This window comes from Elephantulus edwardii, unplaced genomic scaffold (genome assembly GCF_000299155.1).
Source record: "Elephantulus edwardii isolate Elephantulus edwardi_28Jun2011 unplaced genomic scaffold, EleEdw1.0 scaffold00104, whole genome shotgun sequence".
NCBI lineage: Eukaryota > Metazoa > Chordata > Mammalia > Macroscelidea > Macroscelididae > Elephantulus > Elephantulus edwardii.
The window spans coordinates 11,062,069-11,071,825 of NW_006399854.1; the positions used below are offsets into that span (position 1 = coordinate 11,062,069).

At 41.3% G+C, this 9,757-nt stretch overlaps 1 pseudogene; it reads left to right on the forward strand.

Moving 5' to 3' along the window:
- The first annotated feature begins 1,000 nt into the window (after positions 1-1,000).
- On the forward strand, positions 1,001-2,122 carry LOC102843824 (annotated as a pseudogene).
- Positions 2,123-9,757: the final 7,635 nt, after the last annotated feature.

A 9,757-nucleotide genomic window follows, 5' to 3' on the forward strand; every position in this document is an offset into this window, starting at 1 on the left:
TAATTGTGCTCATGCATATCCTATACTAAGACCAAGAGGCTGTTGTCTGAACAGAGCAAGGGAACAATACATTTAAAATCAGGAAAGGTATATGTCAGGGTTGTATTCTCTCTCCATACCTATTCAATCTGTATGCTGAAAAAAAATTCTAGAAGCTAATCTCTGAGAAGAAAAATGTGGCATCAGGATTAGAGGAAGACTCATCAATAATCTACATTATACAGATGACAAAACTTTGGTTGCTCAAAGTGAAGATGATTTGAAGAGTTCATTGTACGGATTACTACTCAATGTCAAGAAAACAAAAAATTTCACCACTGGACCAAAAAGCAACACCATGATAAATGGAGAAAAGATTGAAACTATCAACAAATTCATATTACTTGGATCCACAACCAACACACTTGGCACCACCAGCCAGGAGATCAGGAGAAATATTGCACTGGGATAGTCTGTAATCACCAGCCTCTCCAAATTACAGAGGAGCAACGATGAAAATTTGAGGATTAATGTGCACCTAATTCAGGCCATGGACTTGTAATTAACTTATGATGAGGATAGCACAGGTTAGGACAGGGTTCAGAGCTGATATTCATAGGGCCACTATAAGTTATATTCAACTTGACAGCACCTAACAACAGCTGTCTGTTGTCAACTATTTAATTTAATTTGGATTCTTAATCAACACCCTTTGTAGTCAAGAAATCGAAAGATGTGTTACACTGAGAAACTATACTGTCAAGGACCCCACGAAAGTGCTAAGGAGCAACAATGTCAGTGTAAAGGCTAAGGTGCACTTGATTAAAGCCACTATCTTTTGATTACTTTCTTTGCATCTAAACGTTGGGTAATGAATAAGGATGACAGCACCTTACAACAATAACAGCAATAGTTAACTCCTATGTTTGTAGCTGTCAAGAAATCAAAAGATAGCAGCTGAGACCTCATACGCCCTGGATCAGAGGCCTCTCTGCACAGACACTGCCACTCCCAGCTCACCATGAATGATGATATCGCTGTGCTCACGGTAGACAAGGGCACTGACATGGCCAGCTTTTGGGCAATGACGCCTACTGGGCTGTTTTCTCCTCTATCATGGGGAGCCCTCGACACCAGGGCATGATGGTGGGCATGGGCTAGAAGGACTCCTACGTGTGTGATGAAGCCCAGAGCAAAGGAGGCATCCTGACCCTCAAGTACCCTATTGAGCATGACATTGTCACCAACTAGGATGACATGGAGATGATCTGGCACCACACCTTCTACAACGAGCTGCATGTGGTCTCTGAAAAAGCACCTTGAGCTGCTGACAGAGGCCCCTCTGAACCCCAAGGCTAACCAGAAAAAGATGACCGGGGTCATGTTTGAGACCTTCAACAACCCTGCCATATACGTTGCCATCCAGGACATTCTGTCCCTGTTTGCTTTTGGCCACATCACCAGCTTTATGATGCATTCTGGTGATGAAGTCACCCACACTGTGCCCATCTACCAGTGGTACACCCTCCATCATGCCATCCTGCATGTGGATCTGCCTGTCCGGGACCTGATGGACTACCTCATGAAGATCTTCACCTTAGCTTGGCTACAGTTTCACCATCATGGCTGAGCAGAGTGGGAAATCATGCATAACATCAAGGAGAAACTCTGTTTGTTATGTTGCCCTGGATTTGAAGCAGGAGATGGCTATAATGGCCTCCTCATCCTCCTTGGAGTAGAGGTATGGGCTTCTCTATGGACTGGTCATCACCATTGGCAATGAGTGTTTCTGCTGCTTTGAGACACTCGTCCACACCTCCTTCTAGGGCATGGAGTCTTGTGACATCCACAAAACTACCTTCAGCTCCATCATGAAGTGTGATGTTGACATTCACAAAGACCTTTACATCAACACAGTGCTGTCAGGTGGGACCTAGGCATCACTGACAAGATGCAGAAGGAGATCGCAGCACTGATCCCCAGCACTATGAACGTCAAGATCATTGCTCCCTCTGAACACAAATACTCTGTGTGGATTGGCGGCTCCATCCTGGCCTCCCTGTCCACTTTCCAGCAAATGTGGATCAGCAAGGAAGAGTATGACAAATCTGGCCCCTCCATTCTCCACCACAAATTCTTCTAGGTGGACTGTTTGGTTTTGTTACACCATTTCTTGACTAAAAAACAAATCCCAAAGCCTAAATTGCACAGAAAAAAACCCCCAACAAAATACCAAAGGAGATGAGAATTGGCACTGCCTTATCCCTTGGCTTTTTGGTTTGTTTTTTTTTTTTTCACTTGACTCAGGACTTATAAACTAGAATGGTGAGGGCGACAGCAGTTCATGTGGTAAGAGAGTTTCCTCCTTCCCCTCCACTCCCCCAGACTTTGATTGTACATCGTTCTTTCTTTTTTAAAATAGTTATTCCAAATAATCACAGCATGGTGATGTGACAGGAAGCTTCTGCCTTTCCACAGGCCTCTCCCTTGCCCCTAAGCAGAAGGGCCCTGTCCCCCCACCCCAGGCTCACACATGATAAGTAGCATTGCTTTTGTGCAAATTACATGTAATCCAATTTTTTTTTACATTTTTCAGTGTTAAATTTATTTACTGGAATTTCAGAATAAACTGAGATGACAACAGTACATGATTAATATGCCATTTAAGAAAGGAAGACCTTAAATAAGATTGATAGACACAATGTCTGAAACAATGGACCTAAATGTATCAGAGATGGTGAGGACAGCAACAGACAGGGTTCAGATCTGCTGTTCATAGGGTCACAATGAGTTATAGTCATCTCAACACCATGTAACAGCAGCAACAGCAACATTTAATGTGGATAGAAGTCCTTTACAAATATTTCATTCTAGATGGTTTGATATCCAAATACATATCCAAAGGAGCTCAGGTGACATTGTTTGTAGGGATTTGTTCAACTCAGCCAAAGGCCATGTTTCTTTAAAAATTCAAATCCCTCAGTAGCTCCTGTAGGAAAAGAAGGACACTATCTTTCCATGTGACTTAGAGCCTGGAAAACTGTTTGAAGGCTAGTTAGGAGTTAGTTCAAAACCAACAGCAATGACATTTTAGTTTTATTTTTATAGTTACTCAAAAAGCTGTGGTGGTATAGTGTGTTCTAAGTGAGGCTGCTAACCTAAAGGTAAATAGTTTGAATCCAACAGCTGCTTCATGTTGAAAGACTGGTAATTTTATCCTATGAAGATTGGAAACCTCTATGAGTTGGAATCCACTCGAAGACTATGGAATATGCTTTATTTTGCTTTTGTTAACATGTACTCATGATGAAAAAAAAAAAGAATGGATAATAATAGAAACTGAGATTGATACTGCCTTATTTCATACCTTCCAGCAATATCCAGCATTTTTTTTTCTTTGTTGTTCAGAAAAAGTAAGCAGAGCATATGACAACTATTTGGGAATTCTATTTCTATTCCTTAAATTATGACTTCCTTTGACATAGGAGTCTGTTCATCACTGGACAGAAAACTATGGAATCCTAGAGGGTTCATGGTCATGTAATTTTATGATCTGATAATGCTCTGGAAGGTAGTGTCTACAATAATCAATGAATTGGTGGCCAGGAGACCTGTGTTCTGATCACCACCTTTACAGCTTGCTGTGTGACCTTAGTCAAGTTGCTTAATTCCTCTGAGCCTTTCTTCTTTGATTCATCTGTCAGAATACTAACCCCTGCCCCACTGAAGTTACAGATATTGGGGTGGGGGGGACCCAGGATAATACACATGAAAAACACATTTTGAAAGCAGTTAAGAGGGATGCAAATCAAAACCATAACGAGATGCCATTTTACCTGAGTAGCAGTGAAAACGTTTTGCAGGGCAGCAAGTAATAAATGTTGGAGAGGATGTGACGAGATAGAAACACTTATGCATTGTTGGTGGAATTGTAAAATGCTACAACCACTCTGGAATGGAGTTTGGTGTTCCTTCAAAAAGCTGTACATAGAAATTCTATATGACCCAGCTAGTCCACTGCTTGGGATACACCCTGAGAAAATGAGAACTGAGGCATAAACAGAGACTTGTACACCAATGTTCATATCAGCCTCCTTTACCACAGCAAGAACATGGAAACAGCCCAAATGCCCATCCACAATGGAATGGATTGAGCAATTATGGTACATTTACACAATGGAATACTATGTGGCATGCAGGAGGAGTGATTTTGTAAATTATTACCTAGCATAGAAAGGACTGGAGAGCATTATGCTAAATGAACTTAGTCTCAGAAAGACACATACTGTAAATGACCATTATTGTAGACTGAGCACGAGGATCCAAGGAGGGGAGGGGGTCCTTAATTAATCATTGGGTCACACAATTTGATGGGTGGAGAGTGGGGTGGGTAAATGAAAGGAGAAAGATCTGGTATAAAAAACAATGAATATAAACTTTATGAACTTTGTATGTAAACAAGTATTTAGAAAAAAGAAAGAAAAACAAAACAGTGCTAATGTAAGTCACTGCTACACCAAGACTTTATTCCATTGTAGCAATCAGAGCCTCGAGTTCTCTTTTAATCATTGATTTCCATCCTACCCATACCAGTTGGTACTCAAACTTGCTAGTGACCCTTGGCTTGGAGTTCTTTTATGTAAAGGGTGCTTTTTTGGTCTTCGATAAACTCTTGGACTCTGGCATTTCGCTATGTAGCTGTTTCTTGCATAATGACCTTTTTCTTCCTTTGTTTCTTCCCAAGGTCTAGCAGACCTTGTGTCACCTGGACAGGATCTATTTAGGCAGCTTCCAAACTACATCAAGGGATTTTAATTTCCTTACTGCTTTGTTAGCATTTCATATTGTTACAGGTCAAAACACAAGGTTATTTACTTGGAACTAAAAAATGTCACTAATATGGATTATCAGAGCCAAGTGAGTTCCTTCTATGTAGTCAAAACAAAGTACAGCACCAGACTTGGTGGGTTCAGCACATACAAACACACCTCTTACCTCCAGAGTCTCTTGACTAAGAATTTCTTCACTAAGGTTGGGTGGGAAATGCTATCAACAATTGTTCTATTTTTCTTTTCCAACTAACCAGGTGCCATTTTGTTAGGAAAATTCTGGAAGATTGGTTTCCAATAGGAGAGGAAGATATCCATTCACTTATTCAAGAGTCACTCATTCAGACTTTGACTCACTTCTTCAATGGTAAATATTAATGGGATTGCTGTATTTGCCTCTTACACAGGCATCCTATCTTCCTATAATTCGCTTTGCTTTTCTATCATCCTAAATACATTGGTGAGTTGAAGTAGGAGATGCTACCATGTGGGCCACAATTTTTAAAAGGAAATAGATGCTTTCTCTACCAATCAGAAATGTTGTTGTTATGTGCCATGGAGGTGTCTGTGACTCATAGCTACCGTATGTACAACAGCTCTGAAGTCTGCCCTGTCCTGAGTCAGTCTCACTGACTCCAACACACATACTGCCATTCCCCTAGGTACTGTATCAATCCATGTCATCTGGGAACTTCCTCTCCTGCGCTCAGGAATTTTCAAGGTTATAAATGGCTCTGCCAGGGAGTTGCATTACTAAACCAAGGACCACATCTCTCTGATGGCTTGAGTCCAGCAGCTAATCTGGGGGTGAAAGGTGGGCAGTCTACTCCCATGTGATTTGTTGTTGTTGTTAGGTGCCATCAAATCAAGTACAGCACATAGCAACCCTGTGAATCAGAGATCTGAACCCTGTCCTATCTTGTGCTGCCCTCACACTTCCTGCACAGTCACTGTGTCAGTCCACCTGGTTAAAGGTCTTCCACTCCTTTGCCAATCTGCCACCTTTTTTAGCATCATGTCCCTCTCCAAGGAATAGCCTCTCCTAGCAACATGCCCAAAGTATGTAAAGTGAAACATTACCATTTTTGCCTCCAAGAAGCACTCTGGTTGCACTTTCTCCAAGACATTTTTTATATCTTTTTATATAATTATTTTGTGAGTGTGTGTACCGTCAAATCAGATCTGACAGGTACAGGACGAGATTGTCCCTTCTCCAGCAGAGTATCTGGTAGATTTGAACTGCGCTCCTCTGGGATTGCAGTGCAGCTTCTTGCCACTAGGCCACCAGAGCTCCCTCTCCAAGACGCATTTGTTTGTTCTTTTGGCAGTCCATGGGATATTCAGTACTCATCTCCATCATTGTGTGATTTACAACCTCAGAAACCTGATGGAGAGTCAGCTTTAAGTTGGTTTTGACTCCATGGCATTGCTTCATGTATTATAGGGTGGCTGTTTTTTTTTTTTACATATATAATGTATTATAGTTATTATTTAGGTTTTTAAAAATTATGTTTCATTCAAGTACATGGTATTTATACATTCACATACATTGTGTTTCATGTAATTAATTATTATTGATCTATGCCTTTTACCACCTGTCTCATCAAGGATCAATGGTACCATGATTATTCCTTCACACCCCCATCCTCCTACTAATCTCTGTTGTTCCAGAGATTCTCCCCTTCTTATGCTCCCTTCTCCCCTTCCCTTTCCCCTTTGATCAGCTGTGTATATCTTGCTCCTATTTGTTAATTGAAATAGCCATATTGTCCTTATTTTGATTCTTCCCAGGTTGATGTTTCATTTTCCTACTCGTTTGCAGTATTCGGCCCAAATCTCCTTGAGTGCAGACAGGCAGCTCTAACTGCTCACTCAATATATCTATTTGATGGCACCCGAAGCATCTCCAACTTTAGTGGCCAACAATCTAAGTGGTCATTCTCCTCTCAAGCCTATGTCCCCACTTTCCCTTATCTCAGCAAAGCCAGAAACCCAGAAGACATACGGACAGCCCTTTCTCATTCCTCACTCCCATCCGGCAGCTCCACGAGCTTCTCAAAGGGCTGCATTTGCACCAGCCTCTCCATTCAGAAAGAGCTACAGCTGAGGCCTCCTACCCAGGCTTCTCCTCTCCTCCTCTTGCCTCTACCGTAGTCCAATCTGTGACAAGTGGCAAGTGGAAGCATTCAAAAAGGAGATTCTGATCTTATTCCCTCCCTGTTTGAAACCCTGCTGTGCCTTCCTGCTGCACTCTAAATGAATCGCCAGCTGCTCATAGGTTCTGCTAAGCCAGTCCATCTGGCTCCTGCCCCTTCTTTCTCAGCAGGCCACTGTCCCAGACTTTGCACAGCAGCCCTGCTGTTTCTGTCATGTCACACGTCAGGGTCCTCACTCAGGTATTTCCTCTACCCTCAGGCTTTACTGCTAGTCTTCCTTCATATCTCAGTCCCAGGGTCACTTCTCATTTTCCATGCTTGATTTCTCACACAGTGGATTCATCTCCCATTAGCCTTTTAATCTTCACAATTCTACTCATTGTAGTTGAGTTGGAACCAATTCATAAATGACCTCCCAGCAGGTTTTCAGAAGATTACAACGAGCATGATTTTAAACATAAAAACCAAGAAAGCTGTGCATCAGGGCTGTGTGATTTGTTCACATCTATTCAACCTGTATATTTAACAAATAATTCAAGAATTGCACTTTGTGAAGAAATGTGGCATCACAATTACAGGAAGACTCATCAACCAGCATCATGTAGATGACACAATTGGGGTTGCTAAAAGTGATAATAACTTGAAACACTTGTTAGAAGATCAAAGACTACAACCTTTAATAAGAGTTACAGCTAAACATCAAAAGAAGAAAAATCCTCACCACTGGCCCAATAGGCAACATCATGATAGATGGAGAAAAGATTGACGTTGTCAACAATTTTATCTTATTTAAATCCATAATCAAGAAATCAAAAGATGTGTTGTATTGGAAAAATCTACTGTCAGGGACCTCTCCAAAGTGCTAAAGAATAATAATATCAGCTTAAAAACTAGAGTGTGCTGGATCCAAGTCATAGTCTTCTAAATTACTTGCTATACATCTGAAAGTCACACAATGACTAAGAATGATAGAAGAAAAATCAATGCCCTTGAGTTGTGAGGTAGGAGAAGAGCACTGAATATTGCATGAAATGCTATGACAACAAACTGGTCTGTCATGGAGAAAGTGAAACTAGACTGTTCCTTGGAAGCAAGGATGGTGAAACTTTATCTCACATATTTTTGGCAGGTTGTTTAGAGGGGGCAGTCCTAGAAAAGGAATATCATACTTCAAAAGGTTGAGGATCAATGTTAAGAGAGGAAAAACTCAACAAGGTAGGTGGACATAGTGACTTGAGAATGGCTCAAGTATGTCAGAGATGGTAAAGATGGTACAGGATAGGGCAGGGTTTGGATCTGTTGTTCATAGGGTTTCTATGAATCATGGTCAACTATAACAACAACAACAATCATAACGAAGATTGCATTAAAGGAAATTGTCCATTTTTCTCCCACAGAGTTGCTGGTGGGTTTAAATTGCCAGAGAGATACCACCTGCAGGTTTGCAGTGAGCCTCCCTAAGAATTATGTTTATTCGTATGTGCCTTGATTCAATAACTGAGTATGCAAAGGCATTTGGCTGTGTGGATCTCAACAAATTGTAGCTAACCTTGAGAACGGAAATCCCAGAACATTCGATTGTGCTCATGCAAAACTTATACTCGAACCAGGAAGTAGTTGTTAGCACAAAGCAAGGAAACACTGCATAATTCAAAACCAGGAAAGAAATACATCAGGGATGTGTCCTGTCTCCATAACTTTTCAGTCTATATGCAGGACAGATCATTTGGGAGGCTGGGCTTTATGAAGAAGAATGTGGCATCAGGATTGGAGGAAGACTCAATAACCTATGTTATGCAGATGATACAGCCTTTCATGCTGAAACTGAGGAGGACTTGAAGCACTAGTTGCAGAAGGTCAAGGACTGGAGTCTTCAATATTGATTGAAGTTCAACATCAGGAAGGCAAAGATTCTTACCACTGGGCCAATGAGCAGCACCATGATGGACACAGAAGTGACTGAGGTTGTTAACAATTGCAATTTACTTAGTTCCACAAGCAACACTCTGAGCACCAGTAGTCAGGAAATAAAAAAGTGAATTGCACTGGAAAAATCTGCTGTCGGGGACTTTTCCAGAATACTGAGAAGAAACGATGTCAGTCTAGCGACTAAGTTACACCTGATCCAGGCCATGGTCTTTTCAATTACTTGCTATGCATCAGAGAGCTGGATAATGACTAAGGATGATAGAATAATTGATGCCTTTGAATTGTGGTGCTGGAGAATAGTCTTGAACACATCATGGATTGCCAGGAAAACAAATAAGTCTGTCTTGGAGAAGGTGAAACCAAATTTCTCCTTGGAGGCTTGAATTTTGAAACTCCATCTCACATACTTTGGAAATGTGGCCAGGAGGTATCAGTACTTGGAGAAGGACACCATGGTTGGAAGGGTGAAGGAACAGCGCAGGATAGGAACACCCCAGATGAGATGGACTGAAACAGTATCTACGGGTCTGGGGGTAGATTTATCAAAGTCAGTGAGACTGTCTTAGGATAGGGTACGGTTCAGAGTTTTGGTACATAGGATTCCTGAGTCACAGGTGACTCGATGGCATATAAAAACAACATCACTTTTGTGTTAGTTTCTGCTGACTAATAGGCTTTCTTTGTGTTAGCTTCTGATGGTTGCTAAGACAAAGTACACCAATCAGGTGGTGTAGAATAATAAAAATGTATTTTCTCACAATTCTGAAAGCTAGAATTTAAATCAAAGTATTAGCAAAGTCATCCTCTCTCTGAAGGTTCTAGGGGGGAAAATTTCTTATCTTTCCCTTCTGGCAGCTTTTTTTT